Source organism: Oncorhynchus masou, chromosome 13 (assembly GCF_036934945.1).
Source record: "Oncorhynchus masou masou isolate Uvic2021 chromosome 13, UVic_Omas_1.1, whole genome shotgun sequence".
NCBI lineage: Eukaryota > Metazoa > Chordata > Actinopteri > Salmoniformes > Salmonidae > Oncorhynchus > Oncorhynchus masou.
The window spans coordinates 26,346,240-26,361,059 of record NC_088224.1 but is presented as its reverse complement, the minus strand read 5'-3'; the positions used below and the strand labels follow the sequence as shown (position 1 = coordinate 26,361,059).

Below are 14,820 nucleotides of genomic sequence, written 5' to 3'. Positions count from 1 at the left end.
CTTATATTGAACCTTTATTTAACTAGGCAAGTCAGTTAAGAATAAATTCTTATTTACAATGACAACCTAGGAATAGTTGGTTAACTGGCTTGTTCAGGAGCAGAACGACGGACGTTTACCTTGTCAGCTGAATCTAGCAACCTTTCAGTTACTGGCCCAACGCTCTAACCGCTAGGCTACCTGTCGCCCTCTGCTACTGAGGTCACAGTATCAGATGAGTTCATTCTGGATGGAGGGCAGATCAGGAATCCCTGCTGTCTGTTTCATGTGAGCCATTTTCAATTTTAAGCTAGACACTGAATAAACCATAACAACATTTTTATTATACACATGAACAATCTTGAAAAAGATACTTAACCATATTGTGGCCTGTAATTGAAAGGATTTTTCAAGACGAGAACCGCCAATGTATCCAATATGTCAACATTGCACAGACGGTGTACCACATTTCCCAGACTCAGTGCAGTAAATGTCCTCTGCTCCGGTGTCCACACATAATACACCTCACCCTCTCTAGTTCTCTCATCTAGCCGTTGCTGTGCCTGCAAGGTCACTGTGGCGTGGTGGGCTCAGATAGGAAAGTAGCCAGGCAGACAAGATGATGGGAGGGAGGGAATCCCAGGGGGAGACACCATCCCTGTACCACCACTGTACCGCCCAAGGGCTCTCCTCTGCAGCTATATGTGTCATTGTATCTCTGGGTGAGAGTTTGAAACATTTTCAAGCTGAAGCGTTACTCCATGGGATTTCCATTTGATCCAGTGATAGTTAGGGCTGGGCGATATATTGTGAAAAACTATATACCGGTATGGATTTTTACAATAACGTCAGTAACAATATTTTGATACCGTGCTACATGAAATGAAAGGTAACAAAGGATTTTACCACTTCACTGTCAAATTTGTCCTAGTTTGTTTGAATATAAAAGCATCAGAATACAGAAAGTTCATTACAACCACATATAATTAATCTGTTGCCATCCGAGGGTCATAAACGAATCAAAAAACATGTTTAAAACTTGTATCATTTAGAAACGTAAAATACTGTAAAATTCCGCCAAACCGTGAAAAATGTCAAACATATTGTGATATGATAATTTAGCCATATCAACCAGCCCTAGTGCTAAACCCTATGCTTAAGCTCAGTGAGCAAACACAATCTTCTGGTGTACAGACAACTTGAGCACGAAATCTGCTGAAATACATTATGTACATACTGTATATGCACAAATTGAGTGTGAGATCGTGTTGGTCGGTCACATGCAGACTGCATAGGTGGAATGGCTGAAGTAACTTTCTGAACTTTATGCTTGGTGCACCTCCCGAGCGGTGTAAGGCACTGCATCTCAGTACTAGAGGTGTCACTACAGACACTGGTTTGATTCCAGGCTGTAACACAAATCGGCGTTGCACAATTGTCCCAGAGTTGTCCGGGTTAGGGTTTGTTCGTGGTAGGCCGTCATTATAAAATAAGAGTATGTTCTTTAACTGACTTGCCTACTTAAATAAAGGTTCAATAAAAACAATTAACAATAACCTAATATATTCACAAGTGTCTTCCATGGATGTACTCTTGACTTTGTATTTGACTAACCTGATTATACTGAAGGTGTGAAAGAGACATCTGAAGGCTCACTGGTGTGAATATTTTATTGTTTACAATTGACAGGCCCTGAGTAACCTCCCTAAGGAGAGAGGTATAGGCAGAAAATTATACTTTTTTCATTATGCTGAAATGGAGCTCTATTCTCCATCGAGTTGTTGGGCCTGTGTTTGTGAGTGTCCTCCCCCTGAGGTGTTGGGGCTGTGTGTCCTCACCCTGAGGGTTTGGGGCTGTGAATGTCCTCACCCTGAGGTGTTAGGGCTGTGTGTCCTCACCCTGAGGTGTTGGGGCTGTGTTTGTGAGTGTCCTCCCCCTGAGGTGTTGGGGCTGTGTTTGTGAGTGTCCTCCCCCTGAGGTGTTGGGGCTGTGTGTCCTCACCCTGAGGTGTTGGGACTGTGTGTCCTCACCCTGAGGTGTTGGGGCTGTGTGTCCTCACCCTGAGGTGTTAGGGCTGTGAGTGTCCTCCCCCTGAGGTGTTGGGGCTGTGTGTCCTCACCCTGAGGTGTTGGGGCTGTGTTTGTGAGTGTCCTCCCCCTGAGGTGTTGGGGCAGTGAATGTCCTCCCCCTGAGGTGTTGGGGCTGTGAATGTCCTCCCCCTGAGGTGTTGGGGCTTTGTGTCCTCACCCTGAGGTGTTGGGGCTGTGAATGTCCTCCCCCTGAGGTGTTGGGGCTTTGTGTCCTCCCCCTGAGATGTTGGGGCTGTGAATGTCCTCCCCCTGAGATGTAGGGGCTGTGAATGTCCTCCCCCTGAGGTGTTGGGGCTGTGCTTGGAGTGTCCTCCCCCTGAGGTGTTGGGGCTGTTAGTGTCCTATGCCTGAGGTGTTGGTGCTGTGAATGTCCCCCCTTGAGGTGTTGGGGCTGTGTTTGGAGTGTCCTCCCCCTGAGGTGTTTGGTCTGTTTTTGCGTGTGTCCTCCCCTGAGATGTTGGGTCTGTTTTTGTGTGTGTCCTCCCCTGAGGTGTTGGGGCTGTTAGTGTCCTATGCCTGAGGTGTTGGGGCTGTGAATGTCCCCCCTTGAGGTGTTGGGGCTGTGTGTCATCACCCTGAGGTGTTAGGGCTTTGAGTGTCCTCTCCCTGAGGTGTTGGGGCTGTGTGTCCTCACCCTGAGGTGTTGGGGCTGTGAGTGTCCTCACCCTGAGGTGTTGGGGCTGTGAGTGTCCTCACCCTGAGGTGTTGGGACTGTGTGTCCTCACCCTGAGGTGTTGGGGCTGTGTGTCCTCACCCTGAGGTGTTAGGGCTGTGAGTGTCCTCCCCCTGAGGTGTTGGGGCTGTGTGTCCTCACCCGGAGGTGTTGGGGCTGTGAGTGTCCGCCCCCTGAGGTGTTGGGGCAGTGAATGTCCTCCCCCTGAGGTGTTGGGGCTGTGAATGTCCTCCCCCTGAGGTGTTGGGGCTTTGTGTCCTCCCCCTGAGGTGTTGGGGCTTTGTGTCCTCCCCCTGAGATGTTGGGGCTGTGAATGTCCTCCCCCTGAGGTGTTGGGGCTGTGCTTGGAGTGTCCTCCCCCTGAGGTGTTGGTGCTGTTAGTGTCCTATGCCTGGGGTGTTGGGGCTGTGAATGTCCCCCCTTGAGGTGTTGGGGCTGTGTTTGGAGTGTCCTCCCCCTGAGGTGTTTGGTCTGTTTTTGCGTGTGTCCTCCCCTGAGATGTTGGGTCTGTTTTTGTGTGTGTCCTCCCCTGAGGTGTTGGGGCTGTTAGTGTCCTATGCCTGAGGTGTTGGGGCTGTGTGTCATCACCCTGAGGTGTTAGGGCTTTGAGTGTCCTCACCCTGAGGTGTTGGGGCTTTGAGTGTCCTCACCCTGAGGTGTTGGGGCTGTGAGTGTCCTCCCCCTGAGGTGTTGTGGCTGTGTGTCCTCTCACTGAGGTGTTGGGGCTGTGTGTCCTCACCCTGAGGTGTTGGGGCTGTGAGTGTCCTCACCCTGAGGTGTTGGGGCTGTGAGTGTCCTCACCCTGAGGTGTTGGGGCTGTGAATGTCCTCCCCCTGAGGTGTTGGGGCTGTGTGTCCTCACCCTGAGGTGTTGGGGCTGTGCTTGGAGTGTCCTCCCCCTGAGGTGTTGGGTCTGTTTTTGTGTGTGTCCTCGCCTGAGGTGTTGTGGCTGTGAGTGTCCTCACCCTGAGGTGTTGGGGCTGTGAGTGTCCTCACCCTGAGGTGTTGGGGCTGTGAATGTCCTCCCCCTGAGGTGTTGGGGCTGTGAATGTCCTCCCCCTGAGTTGTTGGGGCTGTGAATGTCCTCCCCTGAGGTGTTGGGGCTGTGTGTCCTCACCCTGAGGTGTTGGGGCTGTGCTTGGAGTGTCCTCCCCTGAGGTGTTGGGTCTGTTTTTGTGTGTGTCCTCGCCTGAGGTGTTGGGGCTGTGAATGTCCCCCTGAGATGTTGGGGCTGTGTGTCCTCACCCTGAGGTGTTGGGGCTGTGAATGTCCCCCCCTGAGGTGTTGGGTCTGTTTTTGTGTGTGTCCTCCCCTGAGGTGTTGGGGCTGTGTGTGTACTCCCCTGAGGTGTTAGGGCTGTAAGTGTCCTCCCCTTGAGGTGTTGGGGCTGTGTGTGTCCTCCTCTGAGGTGTTGGGTCTGTAAGTGTCCTCCCCCTGAGGTGTTGAGGCTGTGAGTGCCCTCACCCTGAGGTGTTGGGGCTGTGAGTGTCCTCACCCTGAGATGTTGGGTATATTTTTGTGTGTGTCCTCCCCTTGAGTTGTTGGGTCTGTTTTTGTGAGTGTCCTCCCCTGAGTTGTTGGGTCTGTTTTTGTGTGTGTCCTCCCCTGAGGTTTTGGGTCTGTTTTTGTGAGTGTCCTCCCCTGAGTTGTTGGGGCTGTAGGTGTCCTCCCCCTGAGGTGTTGGGGCTGTGAGTGTCCTCCCCTGAGGTGTTGAGGCTGTGAATGTCCCCCTGAGGTGTTGGGTCTGGTTTTGTGTGTGTCTTTCCCTGAGGTGTTGGGGCTGTTTTTGTGTGTGTCCTCCCCTGAGGTGTTGGGGCTGTGTGTGTACTCCCCTGAGGTGTTAGGGCTGTAAGTGTCCTCCCCTTGAGGTGTTAGGGCTGTGTGTGTCCTCCTCTGAGGTGTTGGGTCTGTAAGTGTCCTCCCCTGAGGTGTTGGGGCTGTGAGTGTCCTCCCCTGAGGTGTTGAGGCTGTGAGTGCCCTCACCCTGAGGTGTTGGGGCTGTGAGTGTCCTCACCCTGAGATGTTGGGTCTATTTTTGTGTGTGTCCTCCCCTGAGGTGTTGGGGCTGTGTGTGTACTCCCCTGAGGTGTTAGGGCTGTAAGTGTCCTCCCCTTGAGGTGTTAGGGCTGTGTGTGTCCTCCTCTGAGGTGTTGGGTCTGTAAGTGTCCTCCCCCTGAGGTGTTGGGGCTGTGAGTGTCCTCCCCTGAGGTGTTGAGGCTGTGAGTGCCCTCACCCTGAGGTGTTGGGGCTGTGAGTGTCCTCACCCTGAGGTGTTGGGGCTGTGAGTGTCCTCCCCCTGAGGTGTTGTGGCTGTGTGTCCTCTCACTGAGGTGTTGGGGCTGTGTGTCCTCACCCTGAGGTGTTGGGGCTGTGAGTGTCCTCACCCTGAGGTGTTGGGGCTGTGAGTGTCCTCACCCTGAGGTGTTGGGGCTGTGAATGTCCTCCCCCTGAGGTGTTGGGGCTGTGTGTCCTCACCCTGAGGTGTTGGGGCTGTGCTTGGAGTGTCCTCCCCCTGAGGTGTTGGGTCTGTTTTTGTGTGTGTCCTCGCCTGAGGTGTTGTGGCTGTGAGTGTCCTCACCCTGAGGTGTTGGGGCTGTGAGTGTCCTCACCCTGAGGTGTTGGGGCTGTGAATGTCCTCCCCCTGAGGTGTTGGGGCTGTGAATGTCCTCCCCCTGAGTTGTTGGGGCTGTGAATGTCCTCCCCCTGAGGTGTTGGGGCTGTGTGTCCTCACCCTGAGGTGTTGGGGCTGTGCTTGGAGTGTCCTCCCCCTGAGGTGTTGGGTCTGTTTTTGTGTGTGTCCTCGCCTGAGGTGTTGGGGCTGTGAATGTCCCCCCCTGAGATGTTGGGGCTGTGAGTGTCCTCACCCTGAGGTGTTGGGGCTGTGAATGTCCCCCCCTGAGGTGTTGGGTCTGTTTTTGTGTGTGTCCTCCCCTGAGGTGTTGGGGCTGTGTGTGTACTCCCCTGAGGTGTTAGGGCTGTAAGTGTCCTCCCCTTGAGGTGTTGGGGCTGTGTGTGTCCTCCTCTGAGGTGTTGGGTCTGTAAGTGTCCTCCCCCTGAGGTGTTGAGGCTGTGAGTGCCCTCACCCTGAGGTGTTGGGGCTGTGAGTGTCCTCACCCTGAGATGTTGGGTATATTTTTGTGTGTGTCCTCCCCTTGAGTTGTTGGGTCTGTTTTTGTGAGTGTCCTCCCCTGAGTTGTTGGGTCTGTTTTTGTGTGTGTCCTCCCCTGAGGTTTTGGGTCTGTTTTTGTGAGTGTCCTCCCCTGAGTTGTTGGGGCTGTAGGTGTCCTCCCCCTGAGGTGTTGGGGCTGTGAGTGTCCTCCCCCTGAGGTGTTGAGGCTGTGAATGTCCCCCCCTGAGGTGTTGGGTCTGGTTTTGTGTGTGTCTTTCCCTGAGGTGTTGGGGCTGTTTTTGTGTGTGTCCTCCCCTGAGGTGTTGGGGCTGTGTGTGTACTCCCCTGAGGTGTTAGGGCTGTAAGTGTCCTCCCCTTGAGGTGTTAGGGCTGTGTGTGTCCTCCTCTGAGGTGTTGGGTCTGTAAGTGTCCTCCCCCTGAGGTGTTGGGGCTGTGAGTGTCCTCCCCTGAGGTGTTGAGGCTGTGAGTGCCCTCACCCTGAGGTGTTGGGGCTGTGAGTGTCCTCACCCTGAGATGTTGGGTCTATTTTTGTGTGTGTCCTCCCCTGAGGTGTTGGGGCTGTGTGTGTACTCCCCTGAGGTGTTAGGGCTGTAAGTGTCCTCCCCTTGAGGTGTTAGGGCTGTGTGTGTCCTCCTCTGAGGTGTTGGGTCTGTAAGTGTCCTCCCCCTGAGGTGTTGGGGCTGTGAGTGTCCTCCCCTGAGGTGTTGAGGCTGTGAGTGCCCTCACCCTGAGGTGTTGGGGCTGTGAGTGTCCTCACCCTGAGATGTTGGGTCTATTTTTGTGTGTGTCCTCCCCTTGAGTTGTTGGGTCTGTTTTTGTGTGTGTCCTCCCCTGAGGTGTTGGTTCTGTTTTTGTGAGTGTCCTCCCCTGAGTTGTTGGGGCTGTAGGTGTCCTCCCCCTGAGGTGTTGGGGCTGTGAGTGTCCTCCCCCTGAGGTGTTAGGGCTGTGATTGTCCTCACCCTGAGGTGTTGGGGCTGTGAGTGTCCTCCCCTGAGGTGTTGGGGCTGTGTGTGCCCTCCCCCTTTAGTGTTGGGGCTGTGTGGTGTTCGGGCTCTGTGCATGTGTGTGAGTGAAGAGAGGACAGGGAGAGAACGAAGGAATGAAAGAAATAGGGAACGATAGGCTCAGCGACAGGGAAGAGAATTCTCCAGCAGTGGAGGTACGCTGAGTGGCAGCGTGCCGTATCAGGGCCAGTGTGTCAGTGAGCACAGAGAAATGCACTGGCCAGAATAATCAATCATGTTAGTCCACTGCTGAGTGCCGGCAATTTAGCTTTTCATAACCAACGCATTTATCTCTTCACTCATTATTCTAGAGGCTGAGGCAGACAGCAACGGTGTCCTTTAGAACCAGGAGTGCTCATAGTAAACAGCTTTAGGAGAGCATTCCATAAGTGTTCCCTCAAGTCAACACTGTAGACTGCAACAACACAGAGTTGATGTCAAGCACAAAACAATATTCATATAGAACCAGTCCAATACCCGATGACAGCATTTGCAGAAACACATTGGTTATAACAATTACTGAATATCTGTTGACGTACAGACATGTGAGTGGCAGTTTTATGATGGCTTATGATGAAAACATTGCATCAGTGATATTACAGTACTGCTTCTCATCTTCCTGGTAGATTGGGTATCTTGAGGTCACCTTGAACCATCGTACAGCCTGTATCTGAAATGAGAACCCATCGATGGATGGATGTCTCCATAGACCCATGCATAATCATATCACATTCCAGTCAATGGCCGTATGGAGTGGCATACTGTTAGTTATGAATAATTCAACACAAGGCAAGGGCCCAAAATTAAATTACATTTGAAGTATTGAAAGGACACTTCTAAAAATGTCAACTTCTAATTCGTCATCTCCAGCACCACCCAAACATCAAGACATGTGAAAATTGTGTGTTTCTAGATTTTGTAGAGAAAAAAGAGAGGAAGATATTTGTTTCCAATGACATCATACAGTCGGTGCTCGTCGTGTGATTTTACCAATTATGAGTAGGCATTCCCTACTAATTACATAGTAAGTGTCTGCTAATTGGTTGATGAACGTCATGCTCTATCTTTTTTACTATAAAACATAGAAACGTGCCGTTTTCACATCTGTTGGTGTTGGGGTGGTGTTGGCGATAACAAACGTGAAGTTGAACTTGTTTTACATTTTCCTTTAAACTAGATGTTTAAGAACACTGATAATAGTTTAAGTGTTAGTCATTTAGCCAGTGGCTTGTGTGTGTGGGGAGGGGTGGGAGGGGGGTGGAGGGTGGTGTAGTGTATATGAGGGTGTGTATGGGGGGGTGTATATGTGTGTGTGTGTATGTGTGTGTGTGGGGGGGGTGTATATGGGTGTGTATGTGTGTGTGTGGGGGGGGTGTATATGGGTGTGTGTGTGTATGTGTGTGCACATGGATGAGTGTGATTTCAAGTATAATTGGCAAATGCTTGCTATCGATTGAAGGTTAGCTTCTGATAACTGCGCCTCCCTTGCATTTAACAGATCACCCGAGGGCTGGGGATTATACTCACAATATGTATTCCATCAATATCTACGATTAAGCCACCACTAGACAGTTATGGAATGTAAATATGGTGAACTTGTGCTCCAAAGCAATAGAGAACAATCCTTTGAACTGCTGACGCATTAGACTATATTGTGTGTTGTGGCTGTTGTTGTTGGTGGTGATGTTGGTGTTTTGAGGGTAGAAAAACACTGCTTTGCACCATGTGCACACCCAGATATACACACACATACATGCAGATTTGAAAAGTGTTTACGGTAAATGACTTTGATGTAAACAACAACAACACAAAGAACAGTTTGTGAATTTTCATGAGAACTGGAGGGGTTGGGGAAGTCTGGAGGGGGGGTGGGAGGATTGGTGAGTCTGGAAGGATATGGGAGGGCTGGGGGGAGATCTGGAGGGGTGAGGGGATGGGGAGGGCTGGAGTGGAGTGGGGTGGGCATGGGGGAGGAAAATAATTGGGAAGGGAAGTGAGGAGAAGAGGGTATGGGGAGGGCTATTTAAAAATATATATTTGACCTTCATTTAACTAGACAAGTCCGTTAAGAACACATTCTTATTTACAATGACGGCCTGTACTGGCCAAACCCGGACGACGCTGGGCCAATTGTGCGGCACCCTATGGAACTCCCAGTCACGGCCGGTACACCCCTGAGGAGCTCCAGTGTTGAGAAGCAGCGTGGCAGATGTGTTGCTACCTACCCTCACCACCTGTGGGCGGCCTGTCAGGGAGTCCAGGATCCAGTTGCAGAGGGAGGTGTTTAGTCCCAGGATACTTAGCTTGGTGATGAGCTTTGAGGGTACCATGATGTTGAACGCTGAGCTGTAGTAAATGAATAGCATTCTCACATAGATGTTCCTTTTGTCCGGATGGGAAAGGGCAGTAGTCATTTCGGCAGGTTGCCTTTGTGTTCTTGGGCACAGGGACTATGGTGGTCTGCTTGAAGAATGTTGGTATTACAGGCTCAATCAGGGACATGTTGAAAATGTCAGTGAAGACAGATGCCAGTTGGTCAGCACATGCCCGGAGCACACATCATGGTAATCCGTCTGGCTCCGCAGCCTTATGTATGTTGACCTGTTTAAAGGTCTTACTCACATCGGCTACGGATAGCGTAATCACACAGTCGTCCAGAACAGATGATGCTCTCATGCATGCCTCAGTGTTGCTTTCCTCGAAGAGAACATAGAAGTGATTTAGCTCGTCTGGTAGGCTCGTGTCACTGGGCAGCTCGCGGCTGTGCTTCCCTTTGTAGTCTGTAATAGTTTGCAAGCCCTGCCACATCCGACGAACATCGGAGCCGGTGTAGTACGATTCAAACTTAGCCCTGTATTGACGATTTGCCTGCAGGGCATAGCGGTATTTCTTGTAAGCTTCCAGATTAGAGTCCCGCACCTTGAAAGCGGCAGCTCTACCCTTTAGCTCAGTGCGAATGTTGCCTGTAATCCATGGCTTCGGGTTGGGGTATGTACGTACAGTCACTGTGGGCACAACGTCCTCAATGCACTTATTGATAAAGCCAGTGACTGATGTGGTGTATTCCTCAATGTCACCGGAAGAATCCCAGAACATGTTCCAGTCTGTGATAGCAAATCAGTCCTGTAGTTTAGCATCTGCTTCATCTGACCATTATTTTATAGACTGAGTCTCTGGTGCTTCCTGCTTTAATTTTTTCTTGTAAGCAGGAATCAGGAGGATAGAGTTGTGGTCGGATTTACCAAATGGAGGGCGAGGGAGAGCTTTGTACGCGTCTCTGTGTGTGGAGTACAGATGATCTTGAATTTTTTTTCCCTCTGGATGCACATTTTACATGTTAATAGAGATTTGGTAGAACTGATTTAAGTTTCCCTGCATTAATGTCTCTGGCCACTCGGAGCACCACCTCTGGGTGAGTGGTTTCCTGTTTGCTTATTTCCTTATACAGCTGACTGAGTGAGGTCTTAGTGCCAGCATCTGTCTGTGGTGGTAAATAAACAGCCACGAAAAGTATAGCTGAGAACTCTCTAGGCAAGTGTGGCCTGCAGTTTATCACAATTACTCTACTTCAGGCGAGCAAAATCTAATGACTTCCTTAGATTTCTTGCACCAGCTGTTGTTTACAAATATGCACAGACCGCCACTCCTCGTCTTACCGGAGTGTGCTGTTCTGTCCTGCCGGTGCAGCGTGTATCCCTCTAGCTAAGTTTCCATGCTGTCATCCAGCCACGATTCTGTGAAGCATAGGATATTACATTTTTTGATGTCCCGTTGGTATGATATTCGTGATCATACCTCGTCTAGTTTATTGTCCAATGATTGCACGTTGGCGAGTAATATTGACGGTGACGGCAGCTTTCCTAGTTGTCTTCTGCAGGTCCGGATGAGGCATTCGGCTCTTCGTCCTCTGCGTCGCTTCCTTTTGCGAATAATTGGGATGTCTGCCCTGTGGGGTGTTTGGAGAATATCGTGTGAGTCCTGCTTGTTGTTGTTGTTGAATAAGAAATCTTTATCTAATCCGAGGTGAGTGATAGCTGTCCTGATATCCAGAAGCTCTTTTCTTCCATAAGATATGGTTGCAGAAACATTATGTACAAAATAATTTACAAATATCGTGAAAAAAAAACACATAATCGCACAATTGGTTATGAGACCGTAAAACGACGGCCACCTCCTCTTACACGAGGCCCTGTGATTTCAGTCATATTGCCATGCTATAACAGACACAAGATACTGTACATATTAGCATTTCAACCTTGTGTTATCATGCTTCAATGTACTACAGAAATGACAGTTGATATCTGGGCATTCCGATTATTCAAGGTGGAAGTGACATATACTCTCTAATGGCTAGCTCTCTACTATTTCCTTTAATGGACAGTCACTGAACAATTTTTCTTTGGGGATTGGAAGTGAAGGGCAGTGAGCAGTCTTGTTGTTTTATTAGCCGTAGCCAGCTGACATCATGAATGTAAAATGACAAATCTGCTCTCCAAGAAAACATTATTCTTTTGGAGAGCCGCGTTGTCAGCCAATAGCTGTTTTAATATTTAATGTTAAAGAATAATTTCATGGCCTGCCTGGCTGGCTGGCTGAGGGATGGATCTATTGCCCCGATATTCACCTATCCGCCCGAACCCTAATGGATTCATGGATAATCCCAGGAGATATGAGTAGGAAGTGAGTTATGTGGGGTGGGGTTCATGTCAATTCATGGCACAGTCTTGGGCCCTGGCCCACAATGAAATGATTGGATAGGTAAACAGTATGTTAATAGGTCTACCTACCCTTCTAACAGGCTATTGACTATTTACCATATTGCTAACAACCTCAAGCCTCACCCCTCCTTGAGTCAATCGTTGGAACCATACTTAATAAAAATGTACTTTAGAACTACATACTGTACGCAATACATATGAACACACCCACCTGCACTCAAACGCACACACCCAAACAAACATCTACAATCATATAGCATTACCATTCATGGGCACATGCTGACAAAGGTTTTGTCGACACAGTTTTAGATTAGCAAATGTAAATGTTTCCATTGTAGTATCTGTATCTATAGGAAGTCAGCTTATATTATCATGAATAGAAGTGTGGGTTTTAAAGTAACCCTTATTTCACCGGGAAAGTCAATTGACTTGTTCTCATGTACGAGAATTGAATCTATGTTGCTTGGGCACAATTCCCAAAGTGGCATATCTGGTAGCTTTTCTAAGACCATTTCTAGACCCTAGATATCACATGTACAATGAACAAAAATGTACTGAACAACAAAATTAACACAATATGTAAAGTTTTGGTCCCATGTTTCATGAGTTGAAATTTTGTGCAAAAATTTGTTTACATCCCTGTGAGCATTTCTCCTTTGCCAAGATAATCCATGCTCCTGTCAGGTGTTGCATATCAATAAACTGATTAAACAGATTCATCATTACACATCGAAGGTGAGCACCGTGCACCTTGTGCTGGGTATTATAAAAGGCCACTCTAACAATTGTCTGTGCCATAAGCTGCCACCAACATCATTTTAGAGAACCTGGCAGTATGTCCAACCGATCTCACAACCGCAGATCACGAGTAACCACGACATCCCAGGACCTACACATCCAGCTTCTTCACCTACGGAATCGTCAGAGACCAGCTGCCCAGAATAGATGATGAATCTGTCGGTTTGCACAACCAAAGAACAATTATGCACAATCTGTCAGAAACCATCTCAGGGATGCTCTTCTGAGTGCTCGTAATCCTCAACAGGGTCTTGACCTGACTGCAGTTCGACGTCATAACCAACTTCAGTGGGCAAATGCTCACCTTCGATGGTCAGCGGCACGCTGGAGAAGTGTGCTTTTCACAGATGAATCCCGGTTTCCACTGTATTGCGCATATGGCACGACGTGTATGGCGTCGTGTGGGTGAGCGGTTTGCTGATGTTAACGTTGTGAACAGAGTGCCCCATGGTGGCAGTGGGGTTATGGCATGGGCAGGCAAAAGCTAAAGGCAATGAACACAATCGCATTTTATCGTTGGCAATTTGAATGCTCAGAGATACCGTGACAAGATCCTGAGGCCCTTTGTCATGCCATTCATCCGAAGCAATCACCTCATGTTTTGGAATGATAATGCAAGGCCCCATGTTGCAAGAATCTGTACACAATTCCTGGAAGCTGAAAATGTCCCAGTTCTTCCATGGCCTACACACTGACCAGACATGTTACACATTGAGCCTGTTTGGGATGCTCTGAATTGACTGAATGTTTTTCTGATCCACGCCTTTTTTTAAAGGTATTTGTGACCAACAGATGCACATCTGTATTCCCAGTCATGTGAAATCAATCGATTAGGGCCAAGTAATTGCATTTAAAATGATGGATTTCCTCATATGAACTGTAACTCAGTAAAATCTTGGAAATTGTTACGTTGATATTTTTGCTCAGTGTAGTTAAGATTTAGGTTCATTTCTGCACTCTCTATGCACACTAACAAGACTCGACACACTGACACTCCCAAAACATGTAACATGCACATACATTTACAATGAGTCTACACACACTCTCATACAAACATAAATTATGCTGCTGCTACTCTGTTCATCCTATATCCTGATGCCTAGGCACCTTACCCCTGGACATACCTCTACCTCGATCACTCCATTATCCCTGCACATTGTCAATATGGTGTTGGAACTGACCCTGAAAATACACTACATGACCAAAAGTATGTGGACACCTGCTCGTCGAACATCTCATTCCAAAATTATGGGCATAAATATGGAGTTGGTTTTTGCTGCTATAACAGCCTCCACTCCTCCGGGAAGGCTTTCCACTAGATGTTGGGACATTGCTGCGGGGACTTCCATTCAGTCACTAGAGCATTAGTGAGGTCGGGCACTGATGTTGGGCAATTAGGCCTGGATTGCAATTGACTTTTACTTCCTCCCAAAGGTGTTCAATGGGGTTGAGGTCAGGGCTCTGTGCAGGCTAGTAAAGTTCGTCCACACCGATCTCGACAAACCATTTCTGTATGGACCTCGCTTTATGCACAGGGGCATTGTCATGCTCAAACAGGAAAGGGCCTTCCACAAACTGTTGCCACAAAGTTGGAAGCACAGAATAATCTAGAATGTCATTGTATGCTGTAGCATTAAGATTTCCCTTCTCTGGAACTAAGAGGCCAAGCCCAAAACATGAAAAACAGCCCCAGACCATTATTCCTCCTCCGCCAAACTTTACAGTTGGCACTATGCATCCGGGCAGGTAGCATTCTCCTGGCATCCGCCAAACCTAGATTCGTAATTTGGACTGCCAGATGGTGAATTGTGATTCATCACTCCAGAAAACACTGTTCCATTACTCCAGAGTCCAATGGCTTTGCCTTGCACATGGTGATCTTAGGCTTGTGTGTGGCTGCTAGGCCATGGAAACCCATTTCATGAAGCTCCTGAAGTACAGTTCTTGTGCTGATGTTTCTTTCAGAGGCAGTTTGGAACTCGGGAGTGAGTGTAGCAACCGAGGACAGAAGATTTGTACACGCTGTACACTTCAGCACTCAGCTCCCGTTCTTCACAATAACAGCACTTACAGTTGGGGGGCAGCTTTAGCAGGGCAGCAATCTGACAAACTGACTTGTTGGAAAGGTGGCATCCTATGACGGTGTCACTGATCTCTTCAGTAAGGCCCTCCTACTGTCAATGTTTGTCTACGGAGATTGCATGGCGGTGTGCTCAATTTAATATACCTGTCTGCAACGGGTGTGGCTGAAATAGCCAAATCGATTAATTTGAAGGGGTGTCCACATACTCTGGTTTATATAGCGTAGCTTCTTACTTTCTCGTGTTCTAAATTTCAGATTTTTATTTCTTATGTGGTTTTGTTCTACCTTGTGTTATTTTTAGTGCTACATTGATATTGATTACCACGTTGTTGGGTTTGGGACTTGC

General features: G+C 48.7%; 1 protein-coding gene across 1 annotated transcript in view; it reads right to left on the bottom strand.

The window, feature by feature from the left end:
- Positions 1-14,820, bottom strand: part of LOC135552018 (thrombospondin type-1 domain-containing protein 7A-like) — a 174,417-nt gene that overhangs the window by 127,927 nt on the left and 31,670 nt on the right. The gene's annotated exons all lie outside the window — the stretch shown is intronic.